The 10,379-nt window shown below is 39.8% G+C and overlaps 1 protein-coding gene across 5 annotated transcripts in view; it reads left to right on the top strand.

The window, feature by feature from the left end:
* ATE1 (arginyltransferase 1) overlaps nt 1–10,379 on the top strand; it is a 157,889-nt gene that overhangs the window by 89,202 nt on the left and 58,308 nt on the right. Inside the window, exon 11 of one of the 5 annotated variants that reach the window (XR_003004634.1) lies at nt 9,290–9,503. The exons of the other annotated variants lie outside the window; for them this stretch is intronic. The gene's annotated coding sequence lies outside the window, so the exon portion shown is untranslated. The remainder of the gene's footprint in view (nt 1–9,289; nt 9,504–10,379) is intronic. 5 annotated transcript variants of the gene reach the window in all.

Below are 10,379 nucleotides of genomic sequence, written 5' to 3'. Positions count from 1 at the left end.
CCTTAATTGCCGTGAATTGAACTAGGCATGGGTGCCTGACCCAGGTGCTCAATCTAGGGTAGATTAGTATTAAGGCTTGACATAAAAGCTTTGCCCACTGAATGGTGGATGACCAGACCATTCAGATCCTGTCTTTTAAGGAAGTTTGGGCTAACAACAGGGAGGATCAGCAGTTAGTGGGAGCAGTCATACAGAACCACCGGACGACAGTAACACCAGCTCAGAGTTGGCTTAGGGCTTCATAAACACAGGCCCATGAAGTTTGAATTGTAGGCAAACTTCTGCACACAGGGACATTTATCTTGAGAGTAGAGTTCATGGATTTCTTTCATCTGGTTTTCAAAGGGGTCTGAGAATCAAAAGATAGCAAGGTGAGAGAGCGGTGAGATGGGAGGGGGAGCAGAAGCGGAGACGGCGAATAGCAGGTGAAAATACAGATTGGGGTCTCCTGCTGCTGAGGGCGCTCTTGTCAGACCTACTTGCCAGCTCTTAAGTTATAATCTGTTATCCACGAGGCCTTCCTCTAGCCTGGCTTTCCTCCTTTCCTTGGATAGCCTGGAATTCTCTGGAGCCTGACCCTATGTGGGTAATATTTCTGCCCTCATTTTCTTTCTTTCTTTTTAATTAATTAATTTATTTTTGGCTGCGTTGGGTCTTCGTTATTGCACGTGGGCTTTTCTCTAGTTGTGGCGAGCGGGGGCTACTCTTCGTTGCGGTCTGTGGGCTTCTCACTGCAGTGGCTTCTCTTGTTGTGGAGCATGGGCTCTAGGCCTGTGGGCCTCAGTAGTTGTGGCTTGTGGACTGTAGAGTGCAGGCTCAGTAGTTGTGGTGCACGGGCTTAGTTGCTCCGCGGCATGTGGGATCTTCCCAGACCAGGGCTTGAACCCATGTCCCCTGCATTGGCAGGCGGATTCGTAGCTCCTGTGCCACATGGAAGTCCCTTAATTTTCTTCTATGATTATGTCTTCTTTGGAGAAATGTCTGTTTAGGTCTTCTGCACATTTTTTGATTGGGTTTTTTTGTTTTTGTTTTTTTTTAAATATTGAGCTGCATGAACTGTTTATATATTTTGGAAATTAATCCTTTGCCCGTTGATTCGTTTGCAAATATTTTCTCCCATTCTGAGGGTTGTCTTTTCGTCTTGTTTATAGTTTCCTTTGCTGTGCAAAAGCTTTTAAGTTTCATTAGGTCCCATTTATTTATTTTTGTTTTTATTTCCGTTATTCTAGGAGGTGGGTCAAAAAAAAAAGACCTTGCTGTGATTTATGTTAGAGGGTTCTTCCTGTGTTTTCCTCTAAGAGTTTTATAGTGTCTGGTCTTACATTTAGGTCTCTAATCCATTTTGAGTTTATTTTTGTGTATGGTGTTAGGGAGTGTTCTAATTTCATTCCTTTACACGTAGCTGTCCGGTTTTCCCAGCACCACTTACTGAAGAGACTGTCTTTTCTCCACTGTATATCCTTGCCTCCTTTGTCATAGATTAGTTGACCATAGGTGCGTAGGTTTATCTCTGGGCTTTCTATCCTGTTCCATCTATATTTCTGTTTTTGTGCCAGTACCATATTGTCTTGATTACTGTAGCTTTGTAGTATAGTCTGAAGTCAGGGAGTCTGATTCCTCCAGCTCCATTTTTTTCCCCTCAAGATTGCTTTGGGTATTTGGGGTCTTTTGTGTCTCCATATACATATTAAGATTTTTTGTTCCAGTTCTGTAAAAAATGCCATTGGTAATTTTATAGGGATTGCATTGAATGTGTAGATTGCTTTGGGTAATATAGTCATTTTCACAGTATTGATTTGTCCAATCCAAGAACATGGTATATCTCTCCATCTGTTTGTGTCATCATTGATTTCCTTCATCAGCGTCTTATAGTTTTCTGAGTACAGGTCTTTTACCTCCTTAGGTAAGTTTATTGCTAGGTATTTTATTCTTTTCATTGCAGTGGTGAATGGGATTGTTTCCTTAATTTCTCTGTCTGATCTTTCATTGTTAGTGTACAGGAATGCAAGAGATTTCTGTGCATTAATTTTGTATCCTGCAACTTTACCAAATTCATTGATTAGTTCTAGAAGTTTTTTTTTTCAATTTTATTTATTTACTTACTTTTGGCTGCATTGGGTCTTCGTTGCTGTGCGCTGGCTTTCTCTAGTTGCGGCGAGTGGGGACTACTCTGCGATGCGGTGCACAGGCTTCTCATTGCAGTGGTTTCTCTTGTTGCAGAGCACAGGCCCTAGGCGCGTGGGCTCAGTAGTTGTGGCTTGCCGGCTGTAGAGTACAGGGTCAGTAGTTGTGGTGCACGGGCTTAGTTGCTCCGTGGAATGTGGGATCTTCCTGGACCAGGACTCAAATCTGTGTCCCCTGCATTGGCAGGCAGATTCTTAACCAATGGACCACCGGGGAAGTCCCTCTAGTAGTTTTCTGGTGGCATCTTTAGGATTATCTGTGTATAGTATCATGTCATCTGCAAACAGTGACAGTTTTACTTCTTTTTTTCCAATTTGTATTCCTTTTATTTCTTTTTCTTCTCTGATTGCCATGGTTAGGACTTCCAGAACTATGTTGAATAATAGTGGCAAGAGTGGACATCCTTGTCTTGTTCCTGATCTTAGAGGAAATGCTTTCAGTTTTTCACCATTGAGAGTGATGTTTGCTGTGGGCTTGTCATATGTGTTCTTTATTATGTTGAGGTAGGTTCCCTCTTTGCCCACTTTTTGGAGAGTTTTTATCTTAAGTGGGTGTTGAGTTTGGTCAAAAGCTTTTTCTTCATCTATTGAGATGATTGTACGGTTTTTATTCTTTAATTTGTTAATATAGTATATCACATTGATTGATTTGTGTATACTGAAGAATCCTTTGGACTTTTGTTTGTTGGGAGTTTTTTAATCACAGGTTCAATTTTATTACTTGTGATTGGTCTGTTCATATTTTCTGTTTCTTCCTGGTTCAGTCTTGGGAGATTATACCTTTCTAAGAATGTTTCCTTTTTTTCCAGGTTGTCCATTTTATTGGCATAGAGTTGCTTGTAGTAGTCTCTTAGGATGCTTTGTATTTCTGTGGTGTCCATTGAAACTTCTCCTTTTTTGTTTCTAATTTTATTGATTTGAGTCCTCTCCCTCTTTTTCTTGATGAATCTGCCTAAAAAGGTTTATCAATTTTGTTTATCTTCTCAAAGAACCAGATTTTAGTTTTATTGATCTTTGCTATTGTTTCCTTTGTTTCTATTTCATTTGTTTCTCCTCTGATCTTTATGATTTCTTTCCTTGTACCAACTCTGGGTTTTGTTTGTTCTTCTTTCTCTAGCTGCTTTAGGTGTAAAGTTAGATTGTTTATTTGAGGTTTTCCTTGCTTTTTGAGGTAGGATTGTATTGTTATAAACTTCCCTCTTAGAACTGCTTTTGCTGCATCTCATAGGTTTTGGATCGTCGTGTTTTCATTGTCATTTGTCTCTAGGTATTTTTTGATTTCCTCTTTGATATCTTCAGTGATCTCTTGGTTATTTAGTAACGTATTGTTTAGCCTCCATGTGATTGTGCTTTTTATGTTTTTTTCCCTGTAATTTACTTCTAATCTCATTGCACTGTGGTCAGAAAAGGTGCTTGATATGATTTCAGTTTTCTTAAATTTACTGAGCCTTGATTTGTGACCCAAGGTGTGACCTATCCTGGAGAATGTTTCGTGTGTACTTGAGAAGAAAGTGTAATCTGCTATTTTCAGATGGAATGTCCTATAAATATCAGTTAAATCTACATGGTCTGTGTGTCATTTAAAGCTTGTGTTTCCTTATTATTTTCTGTGTGGATTATCTGTCTGTTGCATAAGTGAGGTGTTAAAGTCCGCCACGGTTATTGTGTTACTGTCAGTTTCCTCTTTTATAGCTGTTACCATTTGCCTTATGTATTGAGGTGCTCCTATGTTGGGTGCATATATATTTATAATTGTTATATCTTCTTCTTGGATTGATCCCTTGATCATTATGTAGTGTCCTTCCTTGTCTCTTGTAATAGTCTTTATTTTAAAGTCTATTTTATCTGTTATGAGTTTCTTAACCAATGGACCACCGGGGAAGTCCCTCTAGTAGTTTTCTGGTGGCATCTTTAGGATTATCTGTGTATAGTATCATGTCATCTGCAAACAGTGACAGTTTTACTTCTTTTTTTCCAATTTGTATTCCTTTTATTTCTTTTTCTTCTCTGATTGCCATGGTTAGGACTTCCAGAACTATGTTGAATAATAGTGGCAAGAGTGGACATCCTTGTCTTGTTCCTGATCTTAGAGGAAATGCTTTCAGTTTTTCACCATTGAGAGTGATGTTTGCTGTGGGCTTGTCATATGTGTTCTTTATTATGTTGAGGTAGGTTCCCTCTTTGCCCACTTTTTGGAGAGTTTTTATCTTAAGTGGGTGTTGAGTTTGGTCAAAAGCTTTTTCTTCATCTATTGAGATGATTGTACGGTTTTTATTCTTTAATTTGTTAATATAGTATATCACATTGATTGATTTGTGTATACTGAAGAATCCTTGCCTCCCTGGGATAAATCCCACTTGATCATGGTGTATGATCCTTTTAATGTGCTGTTGGATTCTGTTTGCTAGTATTTTGTTGAGGATTTTTGCATCCATATTCATCAGTGATATCAGTCTGTAATTTTCTTTTTTTTGTAGTATCTTTGTCTGGTTTTGGTATCAGGGTGATGGTGGCCTCATAGAATGAGTTTGGGAGTGTTCCTTCCTCTGCAGTTTTTTGGAAAAGTTTGAGAAGGATAGGTGTTAGCTCTTCTCTAAATGTTTGAAAGAATTCACCTGTGAAGCCATCTGGTCCTGGACTTTTGTTTGTTGGAAGATTTTTAATCACAGGTTCAATTTTATTACTTGTGATTGGTCTGTTCATATTTTCTGTTTCTTCCTGGTTCAGTCTTGGGAGATTATACCTTTCTAAGAATGTTTCCTTTTTTTCCAGGTTGTCCATTTTATTGGCATAGAGTTGCTTGTAGTAGTCTCTTAGGATGCTTTGTATTTCTGTGGTGTCCATTGAAACTTCTCCTTTTTTGTTTCTAATTTTATTGATTTGAGTCCTCTCCCTCTTTTTCTTGATGAATCTGCCTAAAAAGGTTTATCAATTTTGTTTATCTTCTCAAAGAACCAGATTTTAGTTTTATTGATCTTTGCTATTGTTTCCTTTGTTTCTATTTCATTTGTTTCTCCTCTGATCTTTATGATTTCTTTCCTTGTACCAACTCTGGGTTTTGTTTGTTCTTCTTTCTCTAGCTGCTTTAGGTGTAAAGTTAGATTGTTTATTTGAGGTTTTCCTTGCTTTTTGAGGTAGGATTGTATTGTTATAAACTTCCCTCTTAGAACTGCTTTTGCTGCATCTCATAGGTTTTGGATCGTCGTGTTTTCATTGTCATTTGTCTCTAGGTATTTTTTGATTTCCTCTTTGATATCTTCAGTGATCTCTTGGTTATTTAGTAACGTATTGTTTAGCCTCCATGTGATTGTGCTTTTTATGTTTTTTTCCCTGTAATTTACTTCTAATCTCATTGCACTGTGGTCAGAAAAGGTGCTTGATATGATTTCAGTTTTCTTAAATTTACTGAGCCTTGATTTGTGACCCAAGGTGTGACCTATCCTGGAGAATGTTTCGTGTGTACTTGAGAAGAAAGTGTAATCTGCTATTTTCAGATGGAATGTCCTATAAATATCAGTTAAATCTACATGGTCTGTGTGTCATTTAAAGCTTGTGTTTCCTTATTATTTTCTGTGTGGATTATCTGTCTGTTGCATAAGTGAGGTGTTAAAGTCCGCCACGGTTATTGTGTTACTGTCAGTTTCCTCTTTTATAGCTGTTACCATTTGCCTTATGTATTGAGGTGCTCCTATGTTGGGTGCATATATATTTATAATTGTTATATCTTCTTCTTGGATTGATCCCTTGATCATTATGTAGTGTCCTTCCTTGTCTCTTGTAATAGTCTTTATTTTAAAGTCTATTTTATCTGTTATGAGTATTGCTACTCTAGCTTTCTTTTGATTTCCATTTGCGTGGAATATCTTCTTCCATCCCCTCACTTTAATTCTGTGTGTATCCCTAGGTCTGAAGTGGGTCTCTTGTAGACAGCATACAGGTGGGTCTTGTTTTTGTATCCATTCAGTGAGCCTGTGTCTTTTGGTTGGAGCCTTTAATCCATTCACATGTAAGGTAATTATCGATATGTATGTTCCTATTACCATTTTCTTAATTGTCTTGGTTAGTTTTTGTAGGTCCTTTTCTTTATTTTTTTTTTTGCGGTACGTGGGCTTCTCACTGTTGTGGCCTCTCCCGTTGCAGAGCACAGGCTCCGGTCATGCAGGCTCAGGGGCCATGGCTCATGGGCCCAGCCGCTCTGCGGCATGTGGGATCCTCCCGGACCGGGGCACGAACCCGTGTCCCCTCCATCGGCAGGCGGACTCTAAACCACTGCGCCACCAGGGAAGCCCTCCCCTGTAGCTTTTAAGAATTTTTCTTTGTCTTTAATTTTTGTCAGTTTGATTACTATGTGTCTTTGCATGTTTCTTCTTGGGTTTATCCTGCCTGGGACTCTCTGAACTTCCTGGACTTGGGTCGCTAATTCCTTTCACATGTTAGGGAAGTTTTCGACTATAATCTCTTCTGATATTTTCTTGGGTCCTTTCTCTCTCTCTTCTCCTTCTGGGACCCCTATAATGCGAATGTTGTTGACTTTAATGTTGACCCAGAGGTCTCTTAGGCTGTCTTCATTTCTTTTCATTCTTTTTTCTTTCTTCTGTTCCGCAGCAGTGAATTCCACCATTCTGTCTTCCAGCTCACTTATCCGTTCTTCTGCCTCAGTTATTCTGCTATTGATTCCTTCTAGTGTATTTTTCATTTCAGTTACTGTATTGTTCACCTCTGTTTGTTTATTCTTTAATTCTTCTAGGTATTTGTTAAACATTTCTTGCATCTTCTCGATCTTTGCCTCCATTCTTTTTCCAAGGTCCTGGATCATCTAAACTATCATTATTCTGAATTCTTTTTCTGGAAGATTGCCTATCTCTACTTCATTTAGTTATTTTTCTGGGGTTTTATCTTGTTCCTTCATCTGGTACGTAGCCCTCTGCCTTTTCATCTTGTCTGTCTTTCTGTGAATGTGGTTTTTGTTCCACAGGCTGCAAGATTGTGGTTCTTCTTGCTTCTGCTGTCTGCCCTCTGGTGGATGAGGCTGTCTGAGAGGCTTGTGCAGGTTTCCTGATGGGGAGGGACTGGTGTTGGGTAGAGCTGGCTGTTGCTCTGGTGGGCAGAGCTCAGTAAAACTTTAATCCACTTGTCTGCTGGCTGGTGGGGCTGGGTTCCCTCCCTGTTGGTTGTTTGGCCTAAGGCAACCCAGCACTGGAGCCTACCTGGTCTTTGGTGGGGCTAATGGAGGACTCTGGGAGGGCTCACGCCAAGGAGTACTTCCCAGAACTTCAGCTGCCAGTGTCCTTGTCCTCACCGTGAGCCACAGCCACACCCCGCCTCTGCAGGAGGCCCTCCAGCACTAGCAGGTAGGTGTGGTTCAGTCTCCTATGGCGTCACTGCTCCTTCCCCTGGGTCCCGATGCGCACACTGCTTAGTGTGTGCCCTCCAAGAGTGGAGTCTCTGTTTCCCCCAGTCCTCTCGAAGTCCTGCAGTCAAACCCCTCTAGCCTTCAAAGTCTGATTCTCTGGGAATTCCTCCTCCCACTGTCAGACCCCCAGGTTGGGAAGCCTGATGTGGGGCTCAGAACCTTCAGTCCAGTGGGTGGACTTCTGTGGTATAAGCGTTCTCCAGTCTGTGAGTCACCCACTCAGCGGTTATGGGACTTGATGTTACTGTGATTGCGCCCCTCCTACCGTCTCACTGTGGCTTCTCCTTTGTCTTTGGATGTGGGGCATCTTTTTTGGTGGTTCCAGCGTCTTCCTGTCGATGATTGTTCAGCAGTTAGTTGTGATTCCGGTGCTCTCGCAAGAGGGAGTGGACACACGTCCTTCTACCCTGCTATCTTGAACCAATTTTGCCTGTGCCCTCATTTTCTTATGTTCCTCCCTAAAATATTCTTTTCCCCTCTGCCATTAGTACTAGCCACTTAGTGGACCTGAGTGAATTTATTTTGGTTCTTTAACTTAAAGAGCCAAACTAGTAAGCGTGCCTATGAGCAGCGTGGATGCGTTAGAGGAGGCAGCAGCTGTGCCAGTTCCCTGGGTGCTCAGTGTTACGGGAAGTACCTACATAGGTGTGTCCACGTGAATGAACCACTTGCCCATCCAAGGCTGAGATGAAGAATAAGGAGAGAAAGAGGTGGTAGAGTATTCTGTATAAGCTGGACTTGATAAAATTCTATATCATAAGTAGTTTTTACTCTTTCCAATCAGTGGGACATTTCATCTTCTGTTTCCAAGATGTTGTCCTTAGGATTATCATAGAGGGTTCACAAGAGTGGTTGATTAGCCATGTTTGTGTCTGGGCTTGTTGTAGTATTTAGTGAGATAAATGCTACACAAAAAACATGGACTTAAAAATTAATGTGAGTAGATGGAAGAGAATATTATATTATCTGAAGTTTTAACATACTGAAACAGATTACTGAGGTTGAGAATTTTGAGAAACAGAATGATGACAGACATCTTTGTTGCCATGAAAGAGACACATGACTTTCATACCTTGGAGACAGAGAGAGGGCCGTCTCAGCTCTTTTGGCCTACATCTGTGGAAACTGAGAACAAGGTGGCGATGATAATGAGTTTATAGATTTTCCTAGGAAATATAGTAGTTGCTTTTGTAACTTGGAACTACCCAAGCTTGACTTATATTTAAGTTTTCCAGAGTTTTGCTGCTTCGTATTGCATGTTTGGCTACGCAGTCTTGAACTTGTTTTTCAAACCAAATTATGATAAAGAATTAAAGAGAAGGGAGGGGCATTGTCATAGAAAATTAAACAGAAAATGTGTATTTTCTTTCTTCTCTAATTCCCCAATAAAGTTTTTAATTCTTTCCATTAATAATTTTATTAAGGGGCAAAATAATAAGTTGAAACAGTGATAGTCAGACATGTATAACTCATTTAAACTAAGTAGCTGCATTTCTTTGCATTTCAAGGTGGAAAAAAATTTTAAGTGCTGCACAGCCACCTTGATGGGCCAGGAATCATAAAGACTTAGAGGGAGTCTTAGGAAAATAAGGATTCTTTTTTTTTTTTTTTTTTTAAGAGATCCGTTTCTCCCCTCTTTGTTATCATTTATTTATTTATTTTAATGTGAAATAATTAATTCTCTTCCCATCAGTTTTAGATGAACTGAGGAACAATTACAGAGCGCCCTGGGAGTGCTTGTGTTATGGAGTCGCATAGACTGTAGCTACGTATCTCAGTTAAGAACTTGGAGTAAAGCTTGTAGCGGGGAAGTTTCTGTCCTCTCTGCATTCAAGGTCTCATATATTCCAGTACAGCACCATGTTGGTACCCTGCTCCTGGCTCACGAGGAAAACATCATGAGAATGGTAAAAATACTTTCATATTTTTGGTTACAGAATCTTAGAAAGAAGGATCTAGAGAGACGCTAAGTATTTTTATCGCTTTAATTCAGATTAATTCTAATAAACTCATTCCCAGAGGCTTTGCTAAATGAATTCTCTGTTGGAGCCAGCTTCGTAGGATCGTCGAGTGCGTCTTAGATGAGACTCTGGCAAGCAGTTTTACTTGTTTTCTGAGCATGGGGAGTGATAGTTTTGTTAATCCCGCTCTGCTTTGGAAACCTTGCCATTTCCAGACATGGCCTGAGGCCCTCAGTTAGTATTCTAAGTGAGATAGTAAAACCAGAGGGCTCAGTTCTATTATTGTATTATAATTCATAGTCCAATGGTAGACTTTCTTTTTATTTATTTAACTGTTTATTTGGAAGTATTTTCAAGCTTTCAGAAAAGTCACAAGAATAAGAATGATAGAAAGGAAACATACGTACCCTCACTCAGATTCACCTCCTTGTCTCCCCCTAACCCCTGTATATACATGGGTATGTGAATGTGTGTGTTTATACATTTACACACACATTTTTTAAAACTGTTTGAAAGTAAGTTGGTTATACTATGTGATTCTTCACTCCAAAATACTTCGCTTACTGTATGCCAGGTACATTTTATAAATAAGTGTTTTGTAATTATTAGCTCAGGTGCAACAGTCCTAGACAGAGGTGTTATTTTTCCCACCATTTTATGAATGAGAAGTCTGTAACTAACATACAACTAGTTAATGTTGGAGGATTTGCCTTCAGGTAGACTGAGGCTAAAACTGTGCTGTATTGCTACCCTTGCAGGACAGTTCCAGTGTGAAGACTTTCATGTAAGTTTTAAAAGCACTCTTGAGTTTTCACAGGCTGT

The sequence above is a fragment of the Neophocaena asiaeorientalis genome, unplaced genomic scaffold (genome assembly GCF_003031525.2).
Source record: "Neophocaena asiaeorientalis asiaeorientalis breed wild unplaced genomic scaffold, Neophocaena_asiaeorientalis_V1.1 scaffold85, whole genome shotgun sequence".
Taxonomy (NCBI): domain Eukaryota; kingdom Metazoa; phylum Chordata; class Mammalia; order Artiodactyla; family Phocoenidae; genus Neophocaena; species Neophocaena asiaeorientalis.
Note: the sequence above shows the minus strand (reverse complement) of the source record. Positions and strands in the feature narration are given on the sequence as shown.